Source organism: Patagioenas fasciata, chromosome 4, assembly GCF_037038585.1.
Source record: "Patagioenas fasciata isolate bPatFas1 chromosome 4, bPatFas1.hap1, whole genome shotgun sequence".
NCBI classification, from domain to species: domain Eukaryota; kingdom Metazoa; phylum Chordata; class Aves; order Columbiformes; family Columbidae; genus Patagioenas; species Patagioenas fasciata.
In genome coordinates, this window is record NC_092523.1 from 2,659,443 (window position 1) to 2,678,691 (window position 19,249).

Genomic DNA, 19,249 nt, shown 5'->3' on the forward strand with positions numbered 1-19,249 from the left:
ATGGACAAACACCCCACATCTCCTGGCATAGTGTATGGGTCTCACGCTCTGGAACAAAAGCTGCAAGAGCTCGTTCTGTCTGTAAGACTCAGGTCCATGCTCATACAGTAAACCTGTGACAGAGCAGGGTTTTAAACATGGATATTCCCAAACCCCACCTAAGAAGAGAGGTGAAAATCCCCCTTTGCCATCACGCCCCACTTGAAACTCTTGTATCCAGCTAACTTTTCTCCTTTCCCATCCTGTTATTGTTCAGTAGCGAAAAACCCTTACTGCAGGCATTCATGCAGTGTTAATTTTGAGGGATAGCTGCCTTCCAGCCTCAGGAAAAACAGCTGCTGAATGTGTGAGGTTGGTGCCACCCTTCCGCTGCTCCAGGATGTGTTCGCTCCTCTCTTCAAAGCAGGGAGGGTGCTTGGAAAAGGCTGTGCTTGCTTCCATCTCAAGCATCTCCAAGAGGTGAGGACTTCTGCTTTGGGCAGGCTTCAGGTGCAAGAGAAGAGATGGATCATCTCTTGAGTCTTGGTTTTCAGATACATGATGTGAATTTTGGGGTTGTCCTATTCAGGGACAGGAGTTGGACTCAATGATCCTTGTGGGTCCCTTCTAACTCAGCGCATTCTACGATTCTATGATTTCCTATTGTGGTGTCTGCTGTCCTTTCTGTCCCCTGTGGCAGGGCCACCAAACCAGCAGAGAGGTAGAGGGTGAGTGGGAAGTTTACTTGGCAGAAAATGGGAAATCCCTTGCCCTGGGAGATCAGAGGACCACCATGTCAAGTTCACAAACAGGAAAGTAAGGTGCTGAGAGGCCACAGACAAGAGGGATGATGTTACTCAACACCATTGCCAGGCTGTGCCTGGTTTGGCCAAGGTCATCCAAGAAGACTGTGGGGTGGCTGGGACATGAAGATCCGTCTTCCAAATCTTTAGGTAGATGCCCAGACTCCTGGTCATCCTTCCCGGTGTGGAAGCTCTTTCCAGAAGGGTTTTCAATGACTGGACACCACCTCGTCCACCATGATTATGATTATTTGTGGCTTCTGCTTTGCCTGCAAGAATAAAATGAGGACATGCGAGTGGCTCTGTGACCACAGCAGCACAGCTCTCTGCTGTCAAAGCTTGGAAAGCCACGATGCCTCCAGGTTCTGATGGCAGCAGCAATATAGCCTTCTTTCCTTAATATTAGTTTTATTAGTGCTGGTTTTTCAGGAGTAGATGATAGCCCATTCAGACTGCTGCTCCTCGCTGTCCTGGGATAGCTGAAACGGAGTTTGTGTTGTCACAGTGAGAGCTGCACAACAAAACAATGAGCTTATGTTTTGAAATGAAGACCTACACAAAGAGTTTGAAGTTAGGGGTTTTTTTTAATTAAAAAAAAAGGCTGAATTTTTGTTGCTGGCTTTCTTTTTCCCTTTAATGGAGTCACATCACTGGAGGAAAGACAGAGCAGTTTTCCCCTGTTAACCCTACACACAGTCACCTCTCTTTTCCCCAGCTGGGAGAGGAGGAATCTGAGAACGTGTGCTGTTGAACTGCTCGCAGCTAATGGCCGGGATGTGACATCAATAACGAGGTAGATTCTCAGCTTAATGGGCAGGTGGGTAGTTCAATAGCTGCAACAAGTGGGATCCCGGCCCCTTCCCAGGGTTTTTGCTTGCACACAAGCACCTCCATGAATATACATCCTGTGGGGAATGACTCTGGAGATAGAGGAAACCTCCTTCTAACACAGTGGTGGTGTTGGTTTTCCAGCCCCATCCCTGTGCATGATATAGGAGAGATGCTTCTCATCCCCAGGGCAGGAGAAGAAATGCATGCTAGAAATTCTGGGTAGCACCCGAGTGAAATGAGGGCTCTGTTTAGTATCATCACTCATGGCTTTTCTCCCACTTGCAATGGAAATTTTGAGAGGAACACACCGAAGCTCCCCCACACAAGTGGGTCATCATCTGAGTGGCCTTCATGAGAGACACCAATGCTGCTGAAGGCAACTATTGATTCCAAGACCAATTCTTTATAGTCCCAGTGGCTGTCCTGTGTGTGGGAACAATCTTGCTACTTGTCAAAGGGTGCAGGAGACCTTGTGCTCTTTGAGGTCTTCCTCTTGGTGAGGACACATGGGGATCTCCAGTTCTGGGGTGACTTCCAACATTGTTTTGTCCTTCAGTCTCGGGACATTTGGGACTCCTGGGCCAGATATCCATCTGGAAACCAGGTAAACTTCCAAGTCCTTTGTCTGCTTTGGGAAGGGTAGATAGGGAGCAATGCTGAATCCTGTGAGCACATCATGAATGTGCGATTTGCAGTTGTGGCACTCAGCAAGAGATGTCTCCTAGATGAAGTCTACAGAGTCCCTGTCTTCTCTTAAGGAAACCTCTCACTAAACCAGTTATCTGACAGACTTGCCCACAGCTAGACATCTAATCTGTACTTTTATCTATCTCCAATAAGCACGTGTGCGTTCATCACTTAGTAAGAAGCCACCCAGGGCTGTAACTACCTGCCAGGTAGAGAAAACCAGACTGGTTTTTATTTCCAAAGCAAAAGCCTGAAAGTTCCAAAGTCTGTGTGAAAGGTGGAAAAATCGCTAACAAGATCTCTAAGGACCATGGAAATCTGTAATTCTATCACTTGCTTTTCTCCTTGCAAACAGCCAAAGACAAGTGTCCAAATAGAGGGTATGGATGTGTGGGGATGGAGAAGACAACCACCTTCTCTGTCCGCCCCATCTTTCCCTCACCAAACAACCCTGTCTCCCCACTTTCTGTTCTCTGCTCCACATCCTGCCACCTTCCCCATCTTTTTTGCTATGTGAACTGTGAAATTTGGCTCATTATCCAGCCTACAAAAGTGGCAGCGGCTGGGAAGCTGCAGCCATCAAAGCTGCTTAAAACGTGTCCCCTCTGCTCCTCCCTTGACACTGCCACGGGGCTATATGGTCCATAAAGAAAGCAAAACGGCAGGCGTTGCTCCCTCACAACTAATTTTCGCCGTCCACAATAAGCTCCGTAATCCTCCCTTTGTGGACGGCAAAAATGCTAATCTTACCAAATTGCATGGCCCTGCTCTATCACTACTGCAGGCTAAAAATCAAAGCTTGTTTGACATAAATGGCATCAACTGGCACCATTATAACCTCCACACTACAGAGACCAGCTGTAAAGCCTGTGTCAGAAGGAATATCTCTCCCTGTATTATCAACTGATTTAAATACTAATGAGCCAATAACCACATTTGAGCAGAATAATGGCCGTAATAATAGAAGCCATAAAAAACAGTGGTACCTGTGATATTCTCAGAAATGTTTCCAGGCTCCTTTCCACTCAGGTATTAACCCTGCTAGTAGCTCTCGCAGGAGGAAGCAGGGAAAAGGATGTCCAACAACACTCAAACACAGCTGCAGAAACGTGTTTAAAGGTGCTGCATCTGAAAAAGCTGTGGACAGGTTTATTCTGCATTGTGGCCAGATGCAAGAAGCTTCTTGGGTCTGGATCTCACTCCATTTGTGGGTTGATGGCAAGCATTTCCATGCTGGAGGTTTGTCCCTTGACTTGTAGGTCAGTGCAGGCATTTAGAAGATATTTTGAAGGAAGATGATGCGTTGGAGAAGGACTATGTGGTTGAGGGTCACCAGTTCCCCTCTATTGAGTGAAACCCAATGGCAAGCTCCTGGTTTCCATGTCTTGGATGAGACATGGGAACACTGGCCCAAATCTCTACCATCAGGTCCTGGGGGACTCGACCATAGAGAAGAGCTCAGGTGCTTAAAATCTGGAGGCTTTAATAAATACTCTTACAGAGTCCAACAGAACGTGTTTCATGTTTATGAAACTCAGGATCAGTCCGTGGCACGACATCAGCTCTCAGTACTTGGTAGTGTTAATGACCACTTAACTGTCTTCAGGCTGCTACAGTTTCGTCTTTATCCACTGTTGTTGTTATTATTACTGTTATTATTATCACTACTTTAATTTTCCTTCTCACATTTTTGAAACGTGGCTGCAAGCAGGGGATTTGAAATGAGAAAATCCACTCCTGGCTTACATCAGAGAGGCGGTACAGCGAGAGAATGGGAAATTAAGAGCAGTAATAAAATGAATTATTTAAAGAAATGCTCCTATCCTTGAGTTCCTTGATCAATTAGTAAGACTATAAGTTATTACAAAGAAAGAAGGGAATTAAAAAGTGAAACCAAGTGAGGGATAGGAATTAATTGGAGAGGAATATAAATGGTGGTAAATAATTGAGATGCTAGAGAAAGATGATCAGGAGGTGGGAAGGGACACACTTGCTTCTCCAGCCTTGCCAAGGTGTCAAAGGGACATGGGGTATTCAGAGACACTCAGGAGGACAACAGTGACCTTGTAGAGGAGATGCCAGTTTTGAGACAGGGGCAGCTGGTTGCAATATCTGCCCCGTCACTGAGTAAATCTCTGAAAATCTATATAAATGATTCCTCGGGGTCATGCTAAATTCATCAACATTTCTGGGGGGCCTGGGGACTTACCCAGAAGAACCACAGAATATTCAGAAGAGCCCCAAATCCTCAACCAAGGATTGCCTTTGTCAGAGCAGGTGCTGAGCGGAGGAAAGGACGGATTTCCCCAAGGTTTCACAGCAGAGAAGTGACAAAGGGAGCTTGGAACAGGTCCTAGGGTTAGATCTGCTGTATTTATTTCTGGCTTAGAAGTACAGGGACTGTTTGGGCTTTTTATTTCTTCTGAGAAGAGATGGATCATGGTTAAGCCAAGCCTGGGATGCGGAGGAAGAGACACATATTGCCTTTGCTTGAGTGGGCACTGGTGGTGCTACAAGGACTCAGGATCAGGGCAGGGGAGCCAGAGCTTTAGGGAACTGAGACAGTTTGGTTTGCTTTTTGAAAATACCATGGTTGTCAGATCTACACAGGTTCTGCTCCCTGGTGATCCAACACTCTCCTGCTGATGGAGCAGCTAAAGCCCCATGGCTCTGTGTCTATGGCAAGGTTAAGAAATAAATGTTCCTGGAGAGTGAACAGTCCTTTGGCCCCAGAGATGCTCCCTGGCAGCAGCAGATGAAGCGCACTGCAACCGTGTGAAGGGGCCAGGGAAGGATTCCAGCTTCCCGTCAATCACTCTTGCACCATATTTTGGTAACAAAAGCTTTAAGAACAGATGACTCATTTGACAGGAGCTGTAACGTTCCCTGTGGTTAAGGTCAGTTATAAACTTCTGGTACGGCCTTGTGCATGGCTGGGTAGTGTAGGACCACTAGCAGCACTTTGTAGAAGTGTGAAGGGTAATGAGATGTGTGATATGGAAGAAGTCAAATGCTACCTCTAATAGGCTGTGCCATTTTATGGACTGAAAGTAGATCACAGAACAGAACAATAGAGTCATAGACTTACAAAGAATCATAGAATCATTTTGGTTGGAAAAGACCCTCAAGATCATCGAGTCCAAACATAACCCATCCCTGACACTGCCCCATGTCCTGAGAACCTCATGTCCGTCTGTCCAACCCTCCAGGGATGGTGACTCCAGCACTGCCCTGGGCAGCCTGTTCCAATGCCCCACAGCCCTTTGGGGAAGAAATTGTTCCCCACATCCAACCTCAACCTCCCCTGGCGCAACTTGAGGCCATTTCCTCTGCTCCTGGCGCTTGTTCCTGGGGAGCAGAGCCCGACCCCCCTGGCTCCAAGCTCCTTTCAGGCAGTTCAGAGATCAGAAGGTCTCCCCTCAGCTCCTGTTCTCCAGCTGAACCCCCCAGGTCCCTCACAAAGAGATTGCAACTGGTTGTCTGAACCATGGGGTGTGGAACATGGTTGTGTCCTCAAGGGTTTCTATCAATGCAGTAAGAAAAAGGGGGCATCATCCCATTTACCCTCCCAACCACCACGTGCAGGTGGTCCATGCAGCACAGATGATATCAGAAGTAGTTTTGCCAACCTCCACCCTTCTATGAGGGTGCTGGTGGCATGGACCCAGATTTAGCAGAGAAGGACATTGTCCCTTTGAGGAGTGCAGGGTCAGCCCTCTGTTCTGAGCTGGGTGCAAGTCACTATCTTGCTTTACATTAGCAATGTGCTTTGGGGGTTTTTCTGTGGCTTGGAAATTTGTTCTGTCATTTCGGGCTGGCGCTGAGATGCCCTGGGGATGGGAGTGGGAGGGAAGGGTAAAAGTGAGTTCACTTTTTCAGTAGCGGATCCGGCTCTGTCTGAAATCGGCTGTTTCCATCGTGCCGAGAGCCGGCAGCAAAGCGGAGTCTACGTATTTTCAAAGCATCTTCATCCTTGTTGCTGCTGCAACCCTTTTCCCTGCTTCCCAGAAAGAACACGCTGGAAATCCCTACCCACACCATGTGGGAAGGTTTGCTGTTGTTATAATTAACAGCACAGATGTTCTCTAGTCAGAGGTATATGCCGTGTATTGGTTAAACCTTTCCAAGACCACACAGCCTGGGCTGGATACCCACTATGCCAAAAATTTAAGGTTGAACTGTTCAAGTTTGGCAACGTCTGCAACCACTGAAAACAGGAGCTTAGAAGAACAACTGTCAGGGGAGTCTAATTCGGCTTGGGTTTTACTACTGGTAGCAGCTGAACTGACCCACACCTGGCCTGTGGGACAGCAGAGATGTCCCATACACGACATGTGTTGACCCCAAACTTGGAGGATATGGAGTGGGGTACACACACAAATCAGAGCATCATCAGGACTGAGACCGTAAGGTAGGTTTTAAAGAATACACACATAGCTCTGCCTAAAAGCAGCAATGAATTAGCTAATTTTTTGTCCAAATGCAGAAATTGTGCCCAGGAAATCTTATTTGTCCCAGCAGTTGCTTATGTGCCCAGTGTCTAGATGGAGGAGAAGGTGCGTTATGATTATGGCAGATATCTTAGTGCCTCACCAAAGAGACGTGCCGTTATCAGAGATTTTTGGAGCAGAAAGTGTCTTGGGCCCCATGGATTGTGCTTATCACAGAATAACATGCTGTTAAACTATAATTCACCATGGGAAGTTTCTCTTTAAGCTGGTTTAAGCAGAGAACTGATAAGTTGATAGAAGGAGCTGAGCTTGCTTATGGTGACCTTTAAAAAGAATATGACAGGGTTTCACTGTCAAAGTTGTTTTGGCTGGACGTGAGCCACAGGCATGTAGTTGCTATCAAATTCAAAAGCTGATTGCTGAGATCCTGGAGAGAGCTGGTGGGTAAAGAAAGCTTTAGCACACTTCCCCTCTTCTCCACTTGGCACCCATCAAGCTGAGCTTGGAGAAGAAAGTCCCAGGACTGGGAACTGCACCATGATCTGCTGCTTTCTTTACCTCTCAGGCATCGCAGCCTGCAGTGTCTGTCTTGCAGGCTGTTGGGATGGAAGGTGGAGGGAGGGGATTCTGCCCCTCTGCTCCGCTCTGCTGAGACCCCCCTGCAGTGCTGGTCCAGCTCTGGGTCCTCAGCACAGGACACACATGGAGCTGCTGAGAGGGGCCAGAGGAGCCACAGAAATGATCCGAGGCTGGAACAGCTCTGCTGGGAGGACAGGCTGAGAGAGTTGGGGTGCCCAGCTGGAGAAGAGAAGCTCCAGGGAGACTTATTGCAGCCTTTCTGGACTTAAAAAGGGCTGATAAGAAAGATGAGGACAGACTTTTCAGCAGGGCCTGTTGTGATAGGACAAGGGGTGATGGTTTTAAACTAAAAGGGGAGAGATTCAAGACTTAGACATGAGGAAGAAATTTTTTGACATTGAAACATTGGCCCAGGTTGGGCAGAGAGGTGGTGGATGAAGCATCTCTGGAGACATCCCAGGCCAGGCTGGACGGGGCTCTGAGCAACCTGAGCTGGTGAAGATGTCCCTGCTCATGGCAGGGGTGGCACTGGGGGAGCTTTGAAGATCCCTTCCAACCCAAACTGCTCTATGACTCTGCAATTCTATGACTCTGCAATTCTATGACTCTGTGATTCTATGACTCTCTGATTCTATGACTGTGATTCTATGACTCTGTTATTCTGTTCTAAGGTGGAGAAAGAACAGGTCTGTCTGCTAGAGGCAGTGGGATGCCTCCTTTTGAGTGTCATTTAGTGCCCCAGCCAGTGTGGAGCATCCTTCGGCAGCTGCTGCAGCCGTATCCCTGATTTGGGACCTTCCTGCATGCCCAGTCTCAGCAGTGACCATTCTTCCAAATGTATAAAGCTCCCCTGCTCTAGACTGAGTTTCAGCAGGGGAGTTACACCAGAAACCAACCTATGGAGCAACTGAAAGTGGTCATGGGACGGGGGATAAACGAGATGCATTGTCGCCTTTTGCTGAGCCACTACACAAGTAGCCCAAGAGATTGACTTGTGGCTTCCCAGAACTTTGTAGCCTCCTCAAACTGTTCTGGAGACTCCATCCCATGTCAAAGCAGCATTTCACAGACAGCACCCATCTGCCTATAACACCAGCTGGGCTGCAAGAGCATCCCTGTCTAACCAAGCTTGCAACCCTGTCTAACCAAGCTTGCAACCCGGTCTAAACCAAGCTTCCATCCCTGTCCATCACAGTGCTGCCAGGTCATCAAGGGATGATGGAGACACCATCTCCGGAGCCCTCAAGCTTTCCAAATCTGAGCTCAGAGGAGCACTTGCTCTCGGTTCTTGCATGTTGACTATAGGTGAGAGACTTTTATACAGACAACAGACTCCAAGTCACTGTTTTCCACAGCAGAATTTCAATATTTCTTCTTGCTAATGAAGATGTATATATATATTAAAAAAACCAAACAGGGTACCCTGGAGACCCCCATCATTTTAAACATAGTCTGGCCAAACCTAACTAGAAAACACACAGAGGGGGACAAACCTTTGCTAGCAATGAGGTAAATGAGATACACTAATAAGATCTTTTCCCATCTCTAATTTCTATGAATCTAACTGCTCATGCAGAAAGCAGGCACTGAGAGATTTGGAAAGCTATTTGTGTGGGTAATTGACATTATTTTCTCTGCTAGGCAGTACGCCCGACTTCCAGTGTTAATATAAACATTTTTTTAAATGATAGCTTGTGCATTTTGTGGGCATAAAGCAGCATTTGTATTTACAGCCCAAATGCATAATAAATAAATGCATACATTTGGTAGAATATTTTATCTTCCTGGGAAAAATATATCTATTCAGGCTGACCAGAGATGCTTGTTCATTCTGTCTGGACTTAGCAAAGCATTTTGGTTAAAAGCACAAAACAAAGAGTTTGGGATTATTTTTGGAGGATGTGAAATGATTTTTGATTGCCAATTTCAGCACGAAATACTTCCTTTTTAGAGAGGTTTGAAGTGATGTTTCAAAATTGACCTCCGTTAGCCTTTATTTTTAGAAAAAGCTGGAACAAGGAAACAAAGGGTTTATTCCAGGATTGGTTCAACCCACAATTGATTTTTTCTTTTTTTTTTTTTTCATATTTTGTTTGCGGGATGGTTGTTTTTAAAAGCTTGAGTTAAAGCACACTTTTTTTCCTCCCATGTCTGCCGTGGGGAATGACGGTTGCAGTCATATTGCAGGGAGGGAAATGGTTTGAGACTTGCCTGGGAATGGTTTGAGATTTGTCTGCACCCCTTCTCCATCCTGCCACCACTGCCCACCCTTCCCTGCTCCGTGGCCTGACCCCAATGGCATCAACGGAACCCTTAGTGCCCGGAGTCTGTAAACCAGATCTGTAAGATGATTTTACATGTATGTAGAAAGAAGTTTTTAAAAAGGGAAAGAATAGGTTATTTAGACCAGATCTTTTTCCCACATCAGTGTGGCCACAAGTCCTGTTGCCTTGCGGTAACACCTGGTCCTGTACAGAGGGTTAACAGAAACATCTCTTTGCCCAAAGCACACACTAGTGCCACTTCTCATGCTTGCACCTTCTTCATCTGCTGTCCATATGCTGGTTTAGGGGATTTTTACCTTCCCTCTGTCCACTGCGAAGCTCCTTGCTCCATCCTTTCCCTCCTGCACGTGTGCCCTGCTCCTGCTGCTGCCCACTGAGCAGCCTCCAAGCCGATGCTCCGAGCCAGGTCGTTGTTTGGCAGTTCAACACAAAGCCCCTTCCAAAATATTTTTGTAGCCTGGTGCAGAGCAGGATGGAGTAACTAGGTCAGGAAAGCAAAGCAGTAAGCCAGCACTGCTGTTGAAAAATAGACATGGCACCTTCTTCTTTCCTTTCCTAACCTGGTGCTGCCAAACACGTGCTTTACCCCAGTTCTGGCTGTATTAAAGCACTGGATGAGATACATTCTTATAAATCCCTTTGTGAAATACCTCTAACCTTGTCTCTATGGGGTGAGACATCACCAGTGCCCCAGACTCATCCCAGAGAGCGATGGAGCCAACGCAACAGAAACAGAAAGCTAGATGGATACAGTGTATGGATGACCCTTTGTCTTGGACTTCCAACATCACCAGTCCAAGGGGAAGAACAACCTCTGGAAAACAGAGGTTCATGTAGTATAGAAAGGACTTCAGATAATCAGCTCTGTTGTGATCATGTGGAGTCTCTTCCTTTCACTTCAAATTCCTCCTTGTTACGTGCCTGGATTCATGTAACTCCACCTTCAGTAGAAGATACCACAATTAAGGACTGATTTCAATCTGGTCCATCTCAAAACAAAGACCAAAGGTTGTGGGAAGACAGAAAAAGCAACAGCCCATCACAGGCAGGAGCAGAGCCCTCTTCCAAATAAGTAGGGATCTGGCAGCCCCAGGGAGGTTTCAGCCATGCAGCTGCTTTGTGTTTTTGGAAGGGTACAGCTCAATTGCTGCCTTGGAAGGGGAAGTGGGGCCTGTGAGCAGAGCAAACAAGGTGGAACTGAGTGAAATGGGGATGGAGGAAAGAGGCATCCCTGGCAGATCAGTGTTGGGAGCCAGGATGAGTTGCCCAGTCAGAAATGGAGCGTGTCCAACATCAGGAAGACCTCTCGTTAGCTAACACAAACGCAGCTTCATGCCATTTGCTATGGCGAGGGTGCCACATCGTTACCGTGGCCATCACATGCCACGAAAACATTATGGCTGAAAAAAACTGCTCCCTGGCTGGATCGGCCAGCAAATAGAGATGTGAAAGGCTGGTGTGAAAGCATCAATTTCTCTGCTTAATAGCTGGAAACCATGAATCAGAGGGAGAGAGCTAGGCACCAGCAGCATGTATTATGGTCTTGCCTGCACTGGTGGAAGATCAGCTGTATTGGCTCAAATCACCTCCAGTGCCAGCTTGTATTGAAAAGGTTGATTTTGCACAGGCATGGCTGGAAGCATTTATTTACAATGAGGGTGGTGAGAGCCTGAGCCAGGTTGGGCAGAGAGGTGGTGGATGAACCATCCCTGGAGACATCCCAGGCCAGGCTGGACGGGGCTCTGAGCAACCTGAGCTGGTGAAGATGTCCCTGCTCATGGCAGGGGGGGCACTGGGGGAGCTTTGAACGCCCCTTCCAACCCCAACTATTCTATGATTCGATGATTCTATAGGTTTCCATCAGAGCAGCTGTGGTGTGGGGACTCCTATGTACTACCATGGAAAGAGCGCTTTGCAGAGGCAAAGATCAGTCTCCTCATTTAGAAGACACCCTTTTTTTTGTTTTTAAGGTTTTAAACTTTTAAAATAAAACTGAAGGACGTATTATTAACGTAGAGAACTCCTCACGCTTGATTTCTTAGCTGCTGATTGAGTCTAGTCTCTGACCCCTGGGATAAACACTCTGCTCGAATGTTTCTCTTTCCCAGTTCTGCATCCAACAAACATATGGCAGTAAAAGATGGGGAGAGTGAGCCAAAAACATGGAACGTGTATCTGGACAGGCTTCCATAACCTGACAGGTGCAGTTTGGCAGCTTGAGGTACGGGAGCTGGTTTATAAGCATCATCAATGGAAGGCACAAAAAGCGTTAAGTCCCTAGTCCCAGAACAGGAACAGGAATCACACACAGTCATGAACATCCTTCCTCATTGGCAAAGCACGAGTGGAGGACGATGAACGGACAGAAATAGGCTGGCAAGGGAAAAGAGAAAGAAGAAGAAAATCACCGTCACGAGGTGAAACTCAGCCTCCCCCAGTGAAGCGTGGTGGTGAATATATTAAATGCAGAAAATCTCATTGTGCTTCCAGAAGGACCTCTGTGAGTTGATGGCCCTGTTCTGGGATCAGATATGTATGAAATAATTGTTTTTTTCTCAGAAGTTTTCAGGTGAAGTCTGGATTTCATTATCTCCCTGCCCTCTAGCCTTAGAAACAAAGTCAGGAGGTAGTCTTTGGAGACAAGTTAATTTAGATTGGAAACGTCTAGCAAGTCTCCAGCCAGCTGAATGCAGAAGGTAACTCTTGTCAAGTTGGCTGTTCACCTAAATAACCCTTTGAAGAGGGTGTGACAGCAAAGCCCAACTGCTCATTAAGACTTTATAGCTACAGACCCCTATGGGGAAGAGAGGAAGACGGTCCTCATGTGAGCAGGGCTGGCCAAAACACCTGCACAGGGTCTGCCCCCCTGTTCAGACATGGCTTGAGAACAGAAAATTATTTTAGACGTCATTTGGGGAATTCCGGCTGCTGTGGGGAGTATAACTCCTGCATCACTGAGGAGGGATCCAAGAAGTTGACATATACGGTTATTATTGTTCTTACTAATTGTTATTATTACTATCAGACTATGTTGTAGATTTCATTTGAAATTTCAAACAAAAAACTCAAAAACCACCTGTGCTGGGATTCCCATTGACCAAGTTTGGTTTAAACCACAGGGAGACCACAAGCTCTTCTGGGGACCTTCCCTGGTAGCAGGAAAGAAGAGACTCTTCACTAATGGGGTGGTGCCCAGGGAGAGAGGTTAAGTGGTCAGTTGTGAAATCTGGGAAGAGAAAAGATTGGAACCAAGACTTTTTAGATGAACCCTGTGGTATGCTCCAAATTGAGAAAGCACTTTTTGCATATTGTGTGATGGGGTAGCTGTCCTAAGGTGTCCCTCCAGGTATGGAAGCCACCTTGGAGGAGAAAGGGATTTTCAGCATCCCATCAGATCATTGCTCTTGCTGCAGTTCCCTTCCAGTAAAATAGAGATAATACAGCAAAGAAACAATACCACTAAACTTGTTATCAGTCCTTCCTTGCTAATTCCTCCCACCAAACATTTCCTATCAGCATTCAACCAGCTAATCTTCTCCTTTTGTCACTGAAACAAAAACACTTGCTCATTTTGTGTCATCTCCAAATACTGCAACAATAGAAGAATGCAGCCATTAATTACAGAAATTACCATTACGAGAGAAAATTACAGTCATTAAAACCGAGGTGAAACTCATTTGTACTTTCCTCAACTTCTCCTTTTCAGATATTTATAAAGTCACAAACTTCATGTCTCCAGTAAAGACCCCAGAATGCAGCAAACTAAAAAGTTTGAGAAATGTGAGTGGCGTGCTGTCACTGCCAAGAGCTCTCCTGCTTCACTCATGCAAATGCACCTTTTCTCTCTCTGAGCTGTGCTGTAATCTGGAGGTCCACAGAAAAAGTGACTTGGTCGTCTTTGTGACCCTACTTGCTTGACATGATGAAAGGTTGGTCTTGAATGGCCTTCATCCAAGCAGCATGACCTCTGGTGATGTCTTCATATGGTCGATGCCCACACTGAGGGAGGATCCTTGGTGACAAAAATCATAGAATCACAGAACAGCTCGGGTTGGAAAGGACATTCAAAGCTCATCCAGTGCTATGAGCAGGGACTTCTTCACCTGCTCAGGTTGCTCAGAGCCCCGTCCAGCCTGGCCTGGGATGTCTCCAGGGATGGTTCATCCACCACCTCTCTGGCCAACCTGGGCCAGGCTCTCACCACCCTCAAGGCCAACAATTTCTTCCTCATGTCTAAACTGAAAAAAGAAGTCACTCGTTGGTGTCCTGATAGCTCTGGATAATGTTGGGCTTGCTTTCTGCTTCAGCTCATCCCTTCTGCTCTGTTCTGCTCTACTACACCTACCCTAATGCTCTTGCCTTTGTGGCCTCCTGCTTCAGCCAGCCAGATACTGAACTTTGTCATACGTCTCATTTGAAAATCCAGTCACTGTGTGGGAGCATGAGCCCAGTAGAAGTGGAAAAAATATGAGATGCTGCAGGCCATTGGAAAAAGGCTTGCTGAATCTCCCTGCTAGACAAATGTAGGTCAAACACTAGATGAATTTGCAACATTATTTTTGCTGTGAATTTCAACAACGTGAAATTAGAGACATCCAGATGACATCATAAATCTGCAAGGCTGGTGGCTTCACAGTGTCCTAAACTGCCCTGGTGTGGTGCAACTGAGGGTTAGAAAATGTAGCCGAATGCATTTACATTTCTTGACAATTTCGTGAGAACTTGAGGTGAGGAACTTAAAGTCCTTCAGAAGAAGGACCCATGGATGAGTGGAGACCTCTTGCAGGTTTGCCTCCTGCCCATCCATTGGATCCTCTTGTGCCCTCCACCTCCTCAACGTGATGTCCCTACAGCTCCTGAAAGCTCAGGATTGAACTCTTGTGCACTCTTTGTCCATGAAAATGTGGCATGGGACCATGGGGAAGGGAAGCGCAGCATGGCCAGAGCAACATGGAGAAATATCAAAGCCTATTGGAATGAATACAAAAGTTCTGGCTGATTTAATTCAGCTTCACAGCAGATTCAGTGCGCATAACCTCTCACGATGAAGGTAGCCAGGAGTGTTGGGAAGCACAGAGGTTTTCCAAACACTGGAGAAACTGAGGTACTTTAGTAAGCAGTCTCTGTGGCTGCTTAGGGTGATGTACCCTCCAGAAGTGACAGTGGTTGAACAGTATGGTCAAGGGGAAATTTTGCTTTTATATATTCACGAGGATACAAAATATACCTTACAGGATCTATTGACCATTAGTGTGGTCTTTCTTGCCCTTTCTCCTATGGGCAAGTTGTGTATAGTCTCTCAAGGCTGTTTGTTCCATGAGGGCTGTAATGATACCAATCATTACAGGGGTTTCAGGCAAGATTCAGGCTGGACATGAGGAAGAAGTTGTTGGCCCTGAGGGTGGTGAGAGCCTGAGCCAGGTTGGGCAGAGAGGTGGTGGATGAACCATCCCTGGAGACATCCCAGGCCAGGCTGGACAGGGCTCTGAGCAACCTGAGCTGGTGAAGATGTCCCTGCTCATGGCAGGGGTGGCACTGGGGGAGCTGGGAAGGTCCCTTCCAACTGAAACTATTCTGTGATTCTATGATTCTGATCCAGATGGGACACATAACATACAAACCAACTCCCAGTCAGACAAATGGGAAACACAAGCTCATGTGCTAAACTTGGTTTCTGTCATCTGACTCTGTTGATATCAGTGATGCTTAGTGTGAGTTAAGAGTAGTCTGATTCATCGGTCTTATGCTGGATGGCTGGTACCCGGCCTAGATGCACATCCAGACTTCATATACATACATATAAATTGTATTTGCCATTTTCTGCAGAGTTCAGCCATAGGCAATGCTTGAGAAAAAGAAAAGCATGACTAGTTTATGCTATCAAGATAAAGGTTAAACAACCAATTATTTTGTTTGGTAGCAGGCTTATGGGCTTGCACAATAAACGGCTTTGTTAATATCTACCTGGAAACTCAGTTCCATTCCTAGACACAGGCTTGGCCTTTCCCTGAATGCTGTTGATCAGCAGGAAGATTCAGGATGTATTTCAGCAAATATTTTTGCAAAGCAGCTTCTTTGCACTTGGTTTTAACTCTTAGTGTTCATTCTTATTTGGTGACAGAGACCACTGAGTGCAAATAGAAAGGCTAGATTTTATGTTTTTCTGCAAGGCTCTACAGCCAATGACAAGGAACCCCCTTTATCTCTGAATTTAGGAGATTTCTTTCTGCCATTGCCTTGCTGTCAAGTACTTTGCATCTGTGAGATGCCTTTGATGAGCAAAGATGCACCTGGAATTCCAGGGTTTCTCCCCATTTTGTTTCTGGACAAAGCTGCATGAACATAGCTGAATGACAGCCAACACATCACCAAATCTGGTGTTGTGCAGTGGTTTGTCCAGTTTGGGACATTTTCCCTCAGAGGCACTAGCAACATGACTCCTCCTCTAGCTCTGTAATAACTCATCTCCCCTGTATCAAAAGAAAGCTTTATTTTTCCAAAATTTTGAGTCCCCTTGTGAGGTTTCCATGGCAACCACAAGCCTTTAGTCAATGGGACAGGTGATGAACTTGGCACATGAGACCAGCATTATTCCAGACTTCTCAACTCTTGCAAGTGTTCTCATAACTGGAGAAATTCCCTTTCAGATTCAGACTCAATGCCATTTTGTCCCATTTTTTTCTCTTTTGTCTTTTACCCATTATGTAATCCCTTGCTCTTTTTTTTTTTTTTTTTCCCCTGGCTTTTTTTCAACTACCTGTAATCAAATATTTCTCTAAAAGAAGCGCCAAAGTTTTTTGTTTTGTTTCGTTTTGTTACCATCACTGGAATGAGCATGTGGTTGTATAGTTCACAGGCTCATTTTAAACAGACGGCTAATTACTCATGAGCAGCTACAAAAGTTAACTATAAATATGTAAATTGGGAAAGAATAAAATACTCGTTAAACATTAGGCATTTACTATGGAAATTAAGTGTCATTAGATGCATAAAAGACTTTCCCAGCATTTGTTCTTGCGGCATTTCTCTTTAAACCTTCATTAGTGTAGTGATCCTAATAAACATAGAAATTGGGCACCTCATCTAAATAAAATCAGAGCCATCCTGAATGTATGCCCAGAACTCAAACCCAAACATTCGTCTATTTGTTTTGAGCTTTGGAGATATTCCATCTCTTTCATTTTCTTCCCCACTTTGCATTTCCTCTTTGCTTCTTCATTCAGTCCAACAAGAGGAATAAAACCTAAAATACAACATCACCAGAAAAGCTGTTCACATCGTATTTTTTGACTGAAGTGGAGCCAGATAGTACAGAAGCATGAAACATTCTTGGCAAAGTGTTTAGAAAAACACTAATTTGGGGGGCTGTAGAGTAGACAAAGTAGAGGGCTGGAGCAAAATTCTTAGAAAAAGGGTGGTAAATTAATCTCTGGGAGCTGGAGATAAAAACAGACATATATTTCTCCAAACTGAGATAGGTATAAATTACACTAGCTCATTTTCCTGTTTGAGTGTGTGAAACCCCTCATCATCCTCATGTCTTTTCAGCCCAGCTGGTATTGTTTCTACTCAGCGTCGTCTTCTGTGTCAGCCCACTCCGTCTTCAATAAGCCATGACTACAAATTCAGATTACTCCCTGCCTTGACAACCTTCCTGGACCTTAGTAGTGACATGGACACCCTCATGTGGTACCCCTAAGAGGCCTGGAGCAATTTTCTGAAGGACTTACAGGTGCACCATAGTGGGATCCTGTCACAGAACCACAGAATCCCAGAATGGACTGGGTTGGAAAAGCCCTCAGAGCTCATCCAGTCCAACCCTTGGTCCAACTCCAGTCCATTGACCAGATCATGGCACTAAGTGCCATGGCCAATCTCAGTTTACAAACCTCCAGGGCCGGTGAGTCCAGCACCTCCCTGGGCAGCCATTCCAATGCTGACCACTCTCTCTGCACAGAATTGCTTTCTCATCTCCAGCCTCAATTTCCCCTGGCAGAGTTGAAGCCCATGCCCCCTTGTCCTATTGCTGACTGCCTGGGAGAAGAGCCCAATCCCCCCTGGCTAGAACTGCCCTTCAGGTCGTTCTAGAGAGTGCTGAGCTCACCTCTAAGCCTCCTCTGCTCCAGACTGAACAAGCCCAGCTCCCTCAGCCTCTCCCCATAGGGTTTGTGTTCCTTCCCCAGTCTTGTTGCTCTTCTCTGGACCCGCTCCAGCACTTCAATCTCTTTCCTGACCTGAGGGGTCCAGAACTGAACACAATACCCCAGGTGTGGCCTCCTCAGTGCAGAGTACAGGGGAAGGATCACTGCCCTTGTCCTGCTGACCATGCTGGTTTGGATACAGGACAGGACACCATTGGCCTTCTTGGCCACCTGGGCACACTGTCCATTCCTGCAAAGTCAATATGCTCACAAGGTCACTAGTGCAGAAGAATTATCAAGTGGCCTTTACTCAAGAAATTTATTTCAACTGTCTTCAGATAATAAGAAAATAACAAAAGACTTGTGTGAATGATGGTGGGGCTTGGTAAGCATGTGAATTCTTCCTTGCTTTAAGGTCTAGGACACTTGCTGCAGTAGGTGGACTAGGAGGATGATACTTTTACCTCTCCACCCTCCAAGCAAATTGGTCAATCACAGTCTGTGTCAACTCCAGCACTGCAAGTCTACTCTCAGCCAAAAAGTCAGATGGAAAGGTGGAAATATTTATTTTTCTGTAAATTTTCCGTAATCTAGGATTGCTTTGTCAAAGCGAAAGAAAAATAAAACAGGGAAAATCACAAACTTGGAAAAACTGTGGTGAAAGCACAGCAATTTTTGTCATTTCTCTTTCTTGTAGCACCCACCCACACGCAGTCAACCTGTTGACAACAGAAAACCTATGATAAAAAAATGTAAGTTTTGTCACAGAACTTTCTAGGTTGTTCTTGGAAAACACACAAATATATCTGTAAATTGTTTTAAAGCCATCTCCAAGAAGTCACTTCAACCAATGTCCATGTCATTTTAGTCCCTGCAGTAATTAGCAAACTTGCCAGTGTGAGAAATGGTGTGATGTGCTCCCACATGGGAACAACCCAAGTTTGCCGTGTTCGTTACCACGAAGGAGGAGAATAAGTCTCTTCATCTGCCTGACAGCCATGACACAGAATTTTAAGACACTTCATGGGATTTTGAGTCACTTTATGAGACAAAATCATAGAATCAGAATCATTTCAGTTCGAAGAAACCCTCAGGATCATTGAGTCAGTTGGTCAAGGGCAGCAGATTCCAATACTGTGCCACGCAGTGAACATCTAAGCATTTTTGGTATAAGCATGTTCACTATAATATATATATATTTTATTCAGCAGTACCATGCTAGCTTGGGGAATGGGTGCCTCATTTTGGAACATTTCAGTCTCCCATACCAGAGGAGAATTTTCTTCTCTCCAAGAAGCTGAAAGTCCTAGTAAAGCACCATGAAGGGTCTTGAACCATGTTGTCCTCTTCACCATCTAGGTGAGAGGCCTGCAAGTTGCTCCTTCAGCCAAGGTCTTCTCATGCAGTTATTTTAGGTCTCAGATGCCTGTCTAAGAAAGAGGAGAAGAAAAATATCTGTTATCTGAACAAGCATTAGTCTGCTGGTGGGTGTT

At 45.8% G+C, this 19,249-nt stretch overlaps 1 long non-coding RNA gene across 1 annotated transcript in view; it reads left to right on the forward strand.

Moving 5' to 3' along the window:
- The window catches only part of LOC139827961 (uncharacterized), a 74,770-nt gene that overhangs the window by 47,846 nt on the left and 7,675 nt on the right, over window positions 1-19,249 (forward strand). The window lies entirely within an intron of this gene.